This window comes from Scyliorhinus canicula, chromosome 12, assembly GCF_902713615.1.
Source record: "Scyliorhinus canicula chromosome 12, sScyCan1.1, whole genome shotgun sequence".
Lineage (NCBI taxonomy): Eukaryota > Metazoa > Chordata > Chondrichthyes > Carcharhiniformes > Scyliorhinidae > Scyliorhinus > Scyliorhinus canicula.
Window position 1 is genome coordinate 126,189,363 of NC_052157.1, and position 14,234 is coordinate 126,203,596.

The following is a 14,234-nucleotide window of genomic DNA, read 5'->3' on the forward strand; positions in this document are numbered from 1 at the left end:
GCAATGTTGTTTTTACAGTGTGATGAGCTTAGTTTCCATGGTAAATATGGAAAATGTTGGCAGGAAATGCTTTGTTCTATCTGCAAACTTGATAATACTCTCCTGTGTTCCCAAATTAAGGCTCTATCTAGATATCAAGACAGGCATTGCCTGTCCAAGAAGCTTGTTTTCAGTGTCATGATTTTGAGTAAATTTTTGTTCAACATTCATCATTGCAACTGTCTATGTAAACAGTTGGAATGCAATTTGCAATCTAAACAATTAGTGCTGGTCAGGATGCAGTTGGAGAAATCTGCCCATTGGGATGTCGGTGCAATTTTGTTCTTCCCATCACTCAGCCTCTGAGCCTGATTGAATTGCCACTTGCTATTTAGTTTGTGAGACACTCTCAATTACGATGTGAGAGCGAGGTCGGTAATCAAAGGCTTTAATATACAGAGAACAGGACAGCATTCGAGAGAAGTGTGCTCGCCACATGGAGCCTTATCCTATATACTGTTTCCTGGGGGTGTAACCAGAGGCGGAGTCCCCCAGTGTTCTCTTAAAGGGACAAGGTATTAAAAGTCAGGTACCGTTTACGGCAGTTATTAATACCGTTCATCACAGTTTGTTAGCATTTTCTTTCACAAGTTGCTTGTTGGGCTCAATAATAATTTGAACATTTCTGTTTCTTATTTTTGTGCTTAGCATCCTTGAGGACCAACTTTTTTGCTAAAGGGCTGGATACGCTTTTCGGAGGCCCCTTTGACCCATGGAGAAGGCTCTCGTCCTTGAGCACCGGAAAACTTTGGATATTCTTTTATATTACTTGCCTGTTCTCCTGAATATGTTCCGGCCTGGCTCTTCAGCTCCAGGCTAACTGGCATTCCAATTCTTCACTCTCCACCTCCAGATTGGCCCCTCGTGTTTCCTCTCCTGCCTCAGCCACACTGGAATTTTTATTCCTCCTTATCCTCTTTTGCTGCAAGCGTGGATGTTAATTTCACTGAATACTTTTGGCACTAAACTTCCTATCATCCAGCTAATTAGAGTATCTCCCCACTCCTCAATATTTTATGCCATCTGGCCCTAGCTCCAGCCATGTTTTCTCCATACTGCCAAAGCAATTTCAATACCTCACTCCAGCTGCAACCTGCTTCAAATTGGTCTCTTGAAATGTCTGCATTTGACAAGTGTTGTGTTTTGTGCCTTGGGGGGATATGCAGAGATGAAACACTAGCTTCTACGTGTAAACAGGAGCTTTATTTACTTTTAAAATATCTGCAATCACATGTTTGCTCCAATTTAGATTCTGTTTCTCTCTATAACCACACCCAGGTTTCACTAATGGCATGGAAAACAGTCAACAGACACAAACAATCAAAAAATGAACAATTATTATGGAATCCGACAGTGCGGAAGGAGGCCATTTGGATCATTGAGCCAGCACCAAACCTCTGAAAGAGCAGCCTACCTCGGCCCACTCCCCCTCCCTGTCCCTGCAACCTGATAACCTCACCTAATCTGCACACTAAGGGGCAATTTAGCATGGTCAATCTACCTAACTGCTTTCGCTACCCTAATCGCAAGCTGGAGAATCCTGCTCGGCTGGCGATCGGCAGCACCACCCACAGGTGGTGGAGGACAAATGCGAACGATGCCAGAGAGGCCCGGCCAACCACATGTTCTGGGCTTGTCCCAAACTTGCTGGGTTCAGGACAGCCTTCTCCAAGGCAATGTCCAAGGTTGTGGGGGTGAGGGTGAAGCCATGCTCAATAGTGGCAGTCTTTGGGGTATCGGAGCAGCCAGAGCTACACATTGGGCCCATGTTCTCAGCGTGGCCGCTACCACTGGGTTCGTTGTGTATCTTGTTGAGGGGGATGGGAGTTACATCAAATATAGCTGACAGGAATCTCTCGCGCTCTTACCATCAGCCATTGGCGTGTTTGGCAGGATTTGTAGATTGACACACACTAAACCTATTTCACTGCGTTGCGAATGTACCTTCCTTGGCCATCAAGTCCTTGCTTGGGACTCAAACCCAGAGCTTTACCCACTGTGCCACACAACCTCTGAACAATCAAATGGTACCTCTTTTCCTCTGGTCAAACAAAAGGACCTTATTTCAATTGAAACCATCCTAAACGACAACACCGTGTGTGCATCGGGTCATTTTTCGGTGTTTCGAGTCAGTTTTCTCTAAGTACATTATTGGTATGTTGTCATCCATCAGATACATGTTGCTACAAAGCAATCACATGATATTCTTTGATACAGATAGAGATGATGCGTGTTTATGGTTGTGATTTGGTTTGACTGTTTGATGCAAACCCAATCTCCAACTTCAAATTATGGTTCCGTTTTGCTTGTCGAAGTATGTTTTTGCTTTACCTTGTTGATTTTTGAGTCATGCTATTTTGGCTCTGACATCCTCATTGGATGGCGGTGATGGCTTAAGACTGTTCAGTGGGATGCAAATTGCATGACCGATCATAGTTTCGGCCAACGTCTTTCCAGTCTGAGCGTGTGGGATGATAATGTGTGAAACAAGATATGAATGGATTGTTCAAATGATTTTCCCTCTGACATACCAGCTCTCTGACCTGCCAGTGATCACTCTGTTCAATCGTTGAACTCCATCATTGATGTACAGGTTAGCTCATCATGTTAGATGGTGGTGAATTCCGTAGCTTGTTAATAATTCAGTGAACAGGCTGGGAACAAATGGCAGTAGTATCTGTAGTGATAGTCGCCAGCAAACCCCACTTTGTAAACAACCTGTCTAGAATGTTAATCACCAAATTGGTTGCAATGGAATTTGAAGTGGTGACTTCCTGCCGTTTGTTATGTAGATCATGAACTACCAGCAGAAAATATTGATTCCTAGGATTAGGGGGATGGGAGTGCTGCTGTAGCCAGGGCATGGAGGGTCATTCCTTTGCAGAAAGCCTCCTCCATTTGTACCCAGTCTGTGCTGGGTTCTTGTACCCATCCCCTCACTATTTCTGCCCAGTGGTAGTATTGTAGGTTTGGTAAAACCAAGCCCCCTTTGATTTTCCTTCTTTGCAGTGTCGGTTTGGGAATTCTCGTGTTCTTACCCCGCCCCACACACACACAAACGCCATGATTAGACTGTCTACATTTTGGAAGGAGGCCTTGGGGATGAAGATCGGGATGGATCTAAACAGGAAGAGGAACCTTGGCAGTACGTTCATCTTGATCGTCTGCACTCTCCCCACCAGGGAGAGTGGGAGTGAGCCTCGCCTTTGAAGGTCCTTTTTTAATTCCTCTACCAGGCTAGTCAGGTTCCACTTGTGGATCTGTGTCCAGTCTCTGGCTATCTGGACCCCAGGTAACGGAATTTGTTCTGGGCCGTCTTATACGGGAGCCCCTCCAGCTCTGACCCTCATGATTTGGGGTCACTCGGAATGCCTCACTTTTGCCTTGCTCGATTACCTGATGACCGTAGCTAGCACACCCTGTATGACAAGCTCCACAGATCGAGACGATACATCCAATGCAAAATAGCTAAAACTACAGTTGCTGTAAATTCTTGTAGATGCATGTTTTGATTTTATCTTGTGTAACGTATGATATGAAATGTCAAAGCTCCAATAAAAATCCATTTTTTTAAAAAATGAAATTCTGCGACTTCTTGAATCATAGGAAGTGAATCCTAGTCTTCAACAATAGCTTTTTTTGACCACCTTAATGTTTTTTTCTCATTTTTAAAAATATTTTTATTCTCCTCCTTTTTCACATTTTGTCCCAAATTTACACCCACCAACAATAAACAATAATCAGGAACAAATATGTCAATCCCCATAACAATAACAACGGTCCCATCCTCCCACCAAACATTAGACTGCATGTTCACACAAATGACAAAAAGGAATTCGGGATCACCTATAGTCGCCATTAACACACACAGCACCCCTCCCCCCAACCCTCCCACCCACCCCAACTAATGTTCAATGTTATCCAGTTCTTGAAAGTGCATAATGAATAACTCCCATGAATTGTAGAACCCCTCAGTTCAGACTTAACCTTCTCAAGAGTCAAGAATTCCAACAGGTCCCCCCCGCCGCCAAGGCACAGGGTGGAGAGGTTTCTCTCCAACCTATCAGGATCTGCCTTCGGGCGATCAACGAAGCGAAGACTACAACATCTGCCTCCACACCCGTTTCCAACCCTGGCTGGTCCGACACCCCAAATATGGCCTCCCGGGAGCCCGGGTCCAATTTCACTTTAGAAATTACCCTAAAAACTTCTTTCTTTAAAAACCTCCTCTAGCTTTGGACAGGACCAAAACATATGAACATGATTCGCGGGGGCTCCCCCGCAACGTTAACACACATCTTCTACTCCTTCAAAAAATTAGCTAATCCTCGCCCTTGTGAGTTGTCGCTTAGCTGTATCAGCCCCAACCTCGCGCACGAGGTGGAGGCTTTCATCTCCGGAGCACCTCACACCAGAACCCCTCCTCCATATCCTCTCACAACTATTCCTCCCACTTTGCTTTGATCCCTTCCAGTGGTGCCTTCTCCTCTTCCAAAATAGCTCCATAAACCATCGACACGACCCACTTCTCCAGTCCACCTGTCGTCAGCACCTCCTCCAGCAATGTGGAGACCGGTTCCACTGGGAAGCTCTGTATCTCCTTTCTGGCAAAATCTTGAACCTGCAAGTATCTAAACATTTCCCCCTGCTCCAGCCCATACTTCGATTCCAGCTCCTTCAATCCTGCAAACCGACCCCGAAGAAACAAATCTTTTAGTGTCTTAATACCCTTCTCCCATTTCCAAAAATTTCCACCTCACTTCCCTAGCTCAAATCTGTGGTTCCCCTGAATCGGTATTTTCCTTGACCCTGCCCCCAACCCAAAGTGTTGCCGAAACTGCCTCCAAATTCTCAATGAAGCTATTATTACCGAACTCCCTGAGTATTTCCCCGGGGCCATCGGGAGCGGCGCTATTGCTAGTGCTTTCAATCCCAAAACCCTGCACAAACTCTCCTCCATTCTGACCCACTGGGAATCAACCCCTCTGACCCAGCTCCGCACCTTCTTCACATTCGCCGCCCAGTAGTAATACATCAGGTTCGGAAGACCCAAACTCCCTGCCTGCCTAACCCCTCTGTAGCAGTACCTTTCTCACTCTGGCCACCTTCCCTCCCCATATGAACAAAGTAATCCTTCCATCAATCTCTCTGAAAAAAGCCTTTGGCAGGAAAATCGGCAGACACTGAAAAGTAAACAGAAATCACGGCAACACGTTCATTTTAACCGCCTGTACCCGACCCGCCAGTGACAGAAGGAGACCATCCCACCTTGCCAAATCAGATTTCACTCTCCTCACCAAACTAGAAATGTTGTACCTGCAGAGCTCCACCCTCCACTCCTGGGCAACCTGCACCCTCAGGTACCTATAGTGAATCCCCGCCCGATGGAATGGCAGCCCCCCACCCCTGCCCCCACCCCCAGCCGAGACACCACAAAAGACTCACTATTGTCCAGATTTATTTTGTACACCAAGAAAGACCTAAACACCTGAAGCAGCTCCAATATTCTCCCTATCGACACACTCGGTTCCGACACATATAACAGCAAGTCATTGGCATATAAGGACAGCCTATGCTCTAACCCCCCGCCGCATTATTTGTTTCCATACCCCTGAACTTCTTAATGTGATGGCCAACAGCTCAATTGCGAGTACAAACAGCAGGGGGTCACAGGACATCCCTGCCTAGTGCCTCAGTGGAGAGAAAAGTATCTCGAGCTGATGTTGTTTGTGCTGACACTCACCCTCGGCTCCTTATATGGTATCTTTACCCAGTTCACAAATCTTGGTCCAATCCCAAACCGCTCCAGAACTGCCATCAAGTACCCCCATTCTACCTGGTCAAACGCCTTCTGAGCATGCAATGCCACAACCACCTGTTTCCTTCCCCTTCGCCGGTGCCATAATGACGTTCAATATCCTTCTAATGTTTGAAAAATGCTGCCTCCCTCTCACGAACCCCGTCTAATCTTCACGTATCACCTTCGGGAGGCACTCCTCCAGCCTACCCGCCAGTACCTTCGCCAATACTTTTGCGTTCACATTGAAAAATTATATGGGCCTATACGACCCACACTCCCGGTCTCCCCCAGGTGGCTCTGACCTCTGCAACCTCTTGTAAAACTCCTCCTGGAAGCGTACACTTTTGCTGACCATTACCACTACCCCTTGAGCCCTTCCGTCAAATCCAGGTGAAACACCTGACTAACCCAGCCCTTTTAAATCTCACCTGGTCCTTCACCCTCAAGTGAGTCTCCTGCAGCATTGCTACATTGGCTTTCAAACTTTTAAGATGCGCAAGCACCCTTGACCGGACCTCCTAACCCCCTCACGTTCCACGTGACTATCCTAACTGGGAGTCTCTCACACACCCCCCTTTCTTATCCACCATTATCATACCACCGAGCCCTGCCCCATGGGCCTGACCTGCCCCTATCCATTATTAACATTGAACCACCCCCCCCCCCCCCCCTACATTTCCTCTCGAAAAAACATCTCCCAACATCAATCCCTCCCCCCTCCCTCTCCTTGCTCGCCTCGTAGGTCGATCGAAGACCACCTTAATATTGATTCTAAGTCAACGTTTACCATTTTTGGGTTGTGCAATGACTAGATTTGACATCCATGGCATGAAGTTAATTCACTCATTGATACCATCTGCTTCAAGCTCCTTCAGTATGGATTGCAAATGAGAACTATCTCAAAATGTTATTGAAACCAGTGGAACTGAGGTGTTGAGGTGAAGAGCATGACAGTGCCCTTTAATCTCTCCAAATTCAGTAAATAATGGTGCTGTTGGAAATAGCCAGTGTCATCGATCATGTTTGCATGTGCTCCGGTGGGGTATTCAAGATTTAAGCCAAGCTTATCAAAAAGGTTTACCCCCATAAGGCTCTGTCTTTTCTTGGGTAGAACATGACGCTGTCCAGGGTGATTGTTTTGTGCATTGGAACTGTGATTATTCCTGTGGACCAGGTGGTCCCATGGACTTTGGGGTCATGCGGGTATAAAACAGGTCACATATTTGGAGTGTGGGAGATCTCCGGGAGCATGGACAGAGGCACAGCATGGAAGTGCTGTTCAGTTACTGTTAATAAACAGTAACTGCTTCGTCCCTGGTTACCAGTTACTGGGACCGAACACTTCTACATGGTGTCAGGAGTTGGCAAAATGACACAGGGACTAAGCCGCAACGACCTGCTTGTGTTTGCGGAAAATATCACAGACAATTGGATGAAATTTGAAAGAGGGTGGCCCATCTACTGTGGTATTGGCTGATCAGTCAAATCAATGAAGTATAGGTGCGCACTCTTCTAAATTTAGCGGGTCCTGACGTGATTGTGCCACTACCGTCACAGACTTCATCAGTGTGTCGAGGACTGTAATATGGGCATTCCCCAATTGGACACCATGGTTTATCCGGGAGGTCCGGTCCCTACTGAAGTCCAGGTCTGAGGCGTTCAAGATGGGTGACCCTGACCTATACAAGAAATCTAGGTACGACCTCTGCAAAGCCATCAGGCTTGCTGAGAAACAATACCAGATGAAGCTAGAGTCACAGACTAACGACACAACGTCTCATTAATTGTGAAAAGGCTTACATAACATAACGGCCTACAAAGCAAAGCCAAGTAGAATCTCTGGCAACAGAGCACCCCTCCCCGATGAGATGCAGCGCTTTCTATGCTCGTTTTGAGCAGGAAGCCAACAAACCAATGTCACTTGCCCCAACAGCCTCGGACATACCCGTTCCTACCATCACAGTCTCAGAAGTTAGATCGGCCTTTCGAAAGTGAATCCACAGAAAGTAACAGGTCCTGATGGAGTCCTTGGTTGTGCACTCAGATCCTGTACGGACCAACTGGCGGGTGTGTTCACAGACATCTTCAACCTCTCTCTACTTCGTTCCAAGATTCCCACCTGCTTCAAGAAGATCACTATCATACCGGTGCTAAAGAGGAACCAGTTGCATGCCTCAACGATTACCGTCCAGTGGCCTTGACATCTATTACTATGAAGTGCTTTGAGAGGTTGGTATTGAGACACAGCAACTCCAATCTTCCAGACTGCTTTGATCCACTGCAATTCACCGACCGCCACAACCCGTCCACAGCAGATGCTCCTCCTTGGCCCTACACTCAGCCCTGGAGCATCTCAACACCAAGGGTACTGATGTCAGATTCCTGTTCATTGACTACAATTCTGCCTAGAACACCATAATCCCAGCCAAGCTCATATCAAAACTCCAAAAACTAGGACTCAGCTTCTACCTCTGCAACTGGATCCTCGACTTCCTGACTCACAGACCTCAATCAGCAAGGATAAACAATGACATCTCCTCCACGATAGTCCTCAAAACCAGGGCCCTGCAAGGCTGCATACTTAGCCCCCAACTATACTCCTTACACATGCACATCTGTGTGGCAAATTTCAGCTCCAACTCTATCTACAAGCTTGCTGATGACATGACCGTAGTGGGTCGGATCTCAAACAACGACTAGTCCGAGTACAGAGTGGCATGGTGCAATGACAGAACTCTCACACTCAGTAAAACTAAGGAGCTGCTCATCGGCTTCAGGGAGCGAAGTGTCGCACATGCCCTGTCTGCATTAATGGTGCCGAGGTGGAGATGGTTGCCAGTTTCAAAATGTGAGGTGCGCACATCACCAACATTCTGTCCTGGTCCACCCCATCAACACTATGACCAAGAAAGCACAACAGCTCCTATAATTCGTGAGGAAATTAAAGAAATTTGGCATGGTCCACAATGAGTCTTAGCTATTTTTACAGATGCAACATAGAAAACATCCTATCTGGCTTAATCACAGCCTGGGAGGCATCTGCTCGGCCCCAGAAACTATAGAGTCATGAGCACGGCCTGGTCCATCACGCAAACTCGCGTCCCATCCATTGACTTTGTCTCCACCTCCCGCTGCCTTGGAAAAGCGGGCAGCATAATCAAAGATCCCGCCCACCTGGGTTATTCTCTCTTCCAACCTCTTCCATTGGGCAGAAGGTACAAAAGTTTGAAAAAACACACCAATAGATTCAAAACAGCTTCTTCCCTGTTGTTACCAGACTCCTGAATGGCACTCTTATGGACTGAACTGATCTTTCTACGCATCTCCTCTTCAGTTCATAGAATCATAGAATTTACAGTACAGAAGGAGGCCATTCGGCCCATCGTAGCACTCTCCTCCGTATGCTTCACCTGATGTCTATGTTTATGTATCTACATTGTGTATTTATAATATGTTCTATGTATTCATGTATGGAGCGATCTGTGTGGACTCTACGCAGTACAATACTTTTCACTGTACTTCGGTGCAGGACAATAAATCTAAATCTAAGATTGAGAAACCTGAATCCTTTGTTTTTCAAATAGAGGAAGAGAAGGAGGATCTCAAAATATTGCTGAAAACGTTTGAGCACATATGCACACCAGTAATGAACATCATGCTGAATAAACATGCGTTCAATATAACCAACCAAAGGTTTGACGAGGCTATTCAGTCATACACTGTGACTTTATCATTTCTGGCAAAGAATTGTTATGATTGGCACACTCACTGCCGAGTTGGTATTGTGTGTGAGGTCCAGAATAATGCTGTTTGCAAGCAGCTTCTTCATGAGAAAAGTTTAATGTTGGAATATGCACAGCATCTGTACACTGAACGAGCAATCAGAAAGAAGTATCAGAGATTTGAGGAGGGAATCAGAGGTATTCGTGGCACAGGGCACACACTGCCCCAACTGCAGTGGCCATCACTCATAGAACAGAACGACATGATTGGCGTTTGGTAAACACTGTAATAAGCGTGGCAAATGGAACCATTTCACATAATGCTGCAGATCCAAGCCACAGCAGCCTGCCCATGCCACCAGCCACACCATAGCCAGTCAGTTCTCCAGCACCAACAGGGTAAATGAATTGGAGTGGAATCAGGGTAACCAAGGGACAGAGCCTCCAAAAACACTTTACCGTGAGAGCGTCGACACCATTCGGAGAAGGGTGAGATTTTCACCACATTAAACTGCCTGCAGCAAGGCAAAACTGAAAGTAAAGATTGACACAGGAGCAAAGTGTAAAGTGCTCTGCCCGGGTAGTTGTTGTGGAAAAACGACCCATTTGCTGCACCAGATCCTAATTCTCAATTGGACCCCGTGGCGTACAGCAGGCAAACAATCCGCACAGAGGGTGTGGTCACCCTCCACTGCTCACAGGGCAGTTTTCAGTTTCATGTCATTGGCCAAAACTAGAAGCTGCTTTTGGGTCTTCGGGACAGCATCACCCTGGGGTTAATTAACCTTGGTCGAGATGGACGCATCTTCAGCACCAGGCTCCAGAAATAATGCAATGTAAAGACCTATCCTATTGCGACACCATTGGGAAGCTACTTGAAATATATCATATGAGAATAGATTACTCGATTCCACCTGTGGTCTGTGCTCCGAGAAGGTTCCCCCTCACAATGAAGCAGAAAGTCATCAATGTGCTGTACCGCATGACAACACTGGGTGTTATAGCCCCCATAGACAAGGCTATTGAATGGGTTTCGCCAATGGTGGCTGCATTAAAAAAAAGGCACGGTCAGGATCAGTACTGCCTCTGTCCAGCTGAATAAGGAACTGCTCAGAAATGATCACCCTCTGAAGATGGTGGAGAAGATCATAGTTAACATGTCCAATGTCAATGTCTTCAGCATCCTGATGTGAACTGCGGGGTTCTGGCAAATCCCACTGGATAAAAAATCTTTTGAAACTCACCCTATTTATTTCTCTTTTAGGCAGATATTGTTTCCTCCGTGCTCCCTTTGTGATCTCCACGGGCAGTGAGGTTTTCCAACATTTTATGGAGCAGCTCTTTGCAGAACAGCCCTGGGAAATCATCATTGATAACATCCTAGTCTGGGGTAATACTTCTTGGTCAATACTATGCAAGAACATGATGCACGTCCTTGTCTCGTCCCCGACAGAATCAGGATCATACCGTTAAAGCAAAACCCTGCTAATGCAGATTCAGAGTCAATCCGGTTCCTTACGTGGGTCACTTACTCACAGCTGATGGTGGGAAGCCAGATCCAGACAAAAGAATGGCTATACAACAGATGGGCATTCCTGAGGGCAAACGTGCCCTGTAGCCCTTCCTTGGTATGACAAATTATCTTCCAAGTTCATTCCTTGCTATAGTGAGGTCACCGACCTCTTCGTCAGCTCCTCCACCAAGATTGATTGATATTTATATTGAATAGTGTTGGTAGGAGCACCATACTGTTGTGTTTAATGAGCTCAAGCAGGCACTGTCAGCTCTGCCAGTGCTACAAGATTTTGATGTTTTGGGTCCCTGTACTCCCATTAGCAGATGTCGCCCAGCAAAGACTTGGTGCGGTTTCCATCCAGGATGACAGGCCTGTGACCTTCGCATCAAGGGCCCTCAGTCGTGGGGCCTGGGGCAGAGGTACCGGCAATATATGTGTGTTGAATGCAATTCCCGTCGGTGGTGTATTAGATCATAGAATTTACAGTGCAGAAAGAGGCCATTCAGCCCATGGAATCTGCACCGGCCCTTGGAAAGAGCACCCCAGTTAAGCCCTATGCCTCCACCCCATCCCCTTAACCAACGAAACCTGTTTTTGGACACTAAGGGCAATTTAGAATGGCCAATTCACCTAACCTGCATATCTTTGGACTATGGGAGGAAACCGAAGCACCCAGAGGAAACCCACGCACACACGAGGAGAACGTGCAGGCTCCACACAGACAGTGACCCAAGCCGGGAATCGAACCTGGGACCCTGGAGCTGTGAAGCTAACTACTATGCTACCGTGCTGCCCAATATTCTGGTCCTGCTTATGGTATTATAATACATGAAGGTAATGAAAGGGTCAATGAAATGTGTACAGACAGCCAGTAGAGGGAACAATCCTAGATGTATATAAGGGATGACGCAGAGCCTGTGGGACAGAAGGTTGGTGTCGGTGGCATAATCATGAGCTGAGATAGCAGTACTGAAGAGAGTGAAGAGATTGTGAGAGTAGTTAATGAGTTAGATGAGTATAGTTTGTGTGTTTAATCAACTGTTAGTTCTTAAGGTTAAGTTTCAAATCCAATTGTAGTGTTTAATAAATAGTTTTGTTAGTTTATAAGATGGGTTGTTCTCTGATCAACACTAAACATCAAAGCCATCTGGTTAGAGCAAGGCAGAGAAAAACACACTGCTAAAGGTGACCCCCAGTTCACTGGCCTCAGGGCAGGTGAGTCATGCAAAAAGACGTAGACATCGGCAGGTCCAGAAGATTCCACCAGGGACCAAACGCAAGCCGCCTCCTCTGCCGGGAAAACAGCCGCGGGGCGGGGTGGGGGTGTGTGGGCCGGGGAAGGGGCAGGAAAATCTTGCCCTATGTCTAAACAGGGGCTTTATTTACTTTTAAAATGGCTGCACTCACATACCTCCAGCTTCTTGTTTCAGTTTAACTTCTGTTCCTCTCTGTAACCACACCCAAACTTGGACTAAGAGTACAGAGAGGAGTCAGCAGGCACACACACAATCAACACCCAATATTTGAATTCTACAAGTGACTGGCTCTGTTTCAACTTGAACGCACTGTGCTTTTCCAGGTCTGGGGCGGGGGGGGGCTTTGCTGCCAGACATGCCTCTGTTGAGCCCATGGGCTTACGCTCAAAGTTAACCCTCTCTTAGTTAAACCTTTTAGCTGAAAGAACGGGCAAGGCTTTGGCGTCCCTTATGTAAGATCCAGGAGAGATCAATTGAAATATATAAATCTCCTCTGTTGTTTTAGGGATGTTTTTGCCATCCCCATGAGTACGACAGAGGATTTCATTGTCTTTCCTGTGGCAAGGTTCAAGTTAAGTTTAAAAACAACCAGAATCCTAACTATTTGTCTAAACCCAAGACCAGATTAGCCAGGATGGGTCGGAAAGCAGGAAAAAAAAGGAGCCCTAACATTGATCCCTAGTTGCACTCAGAGGACACCTCTTTCATACCAAATTCTACCTCCTCCTAATTACTACTGTATCTATTCCATGCGGTTGCCTCATTACATTATTTTCTATTGAAATTGTTCTCTAAGTTTTCTACGTACCCCTGAAAATCTTTCTTTCTTCTCCAAAATATTCATGTCGTAGTTTGGGCATGTATTTATGTTCTGGCGTTGCCATACCGTAAACCTTTATAGAGATCGCTTTTTTTCTTGACCTATTTGCAGATAATGTTCTGCTATTATCCTAAATATGTGAAGTTTTTGTCATTTTCATTTCACCTCATTTTCTTGATCACCTCTCGTTGTTCTCCACAATCACTCAGTCTTTACCTTTGCATTAGCCTTCTCATTTTCTTTAATAACAGTTCTAACTTAATAGGCCACTGTTACGTCATCACAGAAATGTACCTGTTGCCTTCAGCATACATTTGCATTGTTACATACTCACGCCCTTCTTAAATAGAATTCTCTGTTGCTTTGTATTTGCGTCATCTGTTTCCTCGTCCCTGGACTTGGAACTGATCTGATCTCTTCACACATCTTCTCCACTGAGTAGTACTACACTCCTGTATGCTTCACCTGATGCCTGTGTCTTTGTATTTACATCATGTATTTTATGTTTGCCCTATTATTTTGTTTTTTTTTGTACGGATAATCTGTTTGAGCTGCACGCAGAGCAATACTTTTCACTGTACCTCGGTACACGTGACAATAAATCAATCCAATCCAAACGCTCTCTTCTGCAACACAAGTCTAATAATAATTTAAATCAGGTTATAGATATGACTAGATGCTTTTTCTACCAGTAAGTCAGGTTTGTTACTCATAACGTGTCTGCATGGGCCTCCTTCTGCGCCTAACACGTCTGTGATAACAAAGTCAAGTGCCAACCTCTTCCTTGTTGAGTTAGACAAGTGCTTTATGAAGCGATCTCTCCAGTATTCAATTAATCTTTTTAATTTTTTTACCCCTTTCATTGATACTGTTCCATTCTCCCAAATTTACGAACAGCACAACATTTCACACATCATATTATTCCTACAGTCCTCCCTAATCGATATGTAAATATATATATATATATATTATATATATATATATGCTTCTCTCAAATCATAGCTAGGTGGTTGAAAATATTTCCAACACTAATTTAGAATCCATTCCTGTTCCTCAATGAATTCTCTTGCATATGAACACA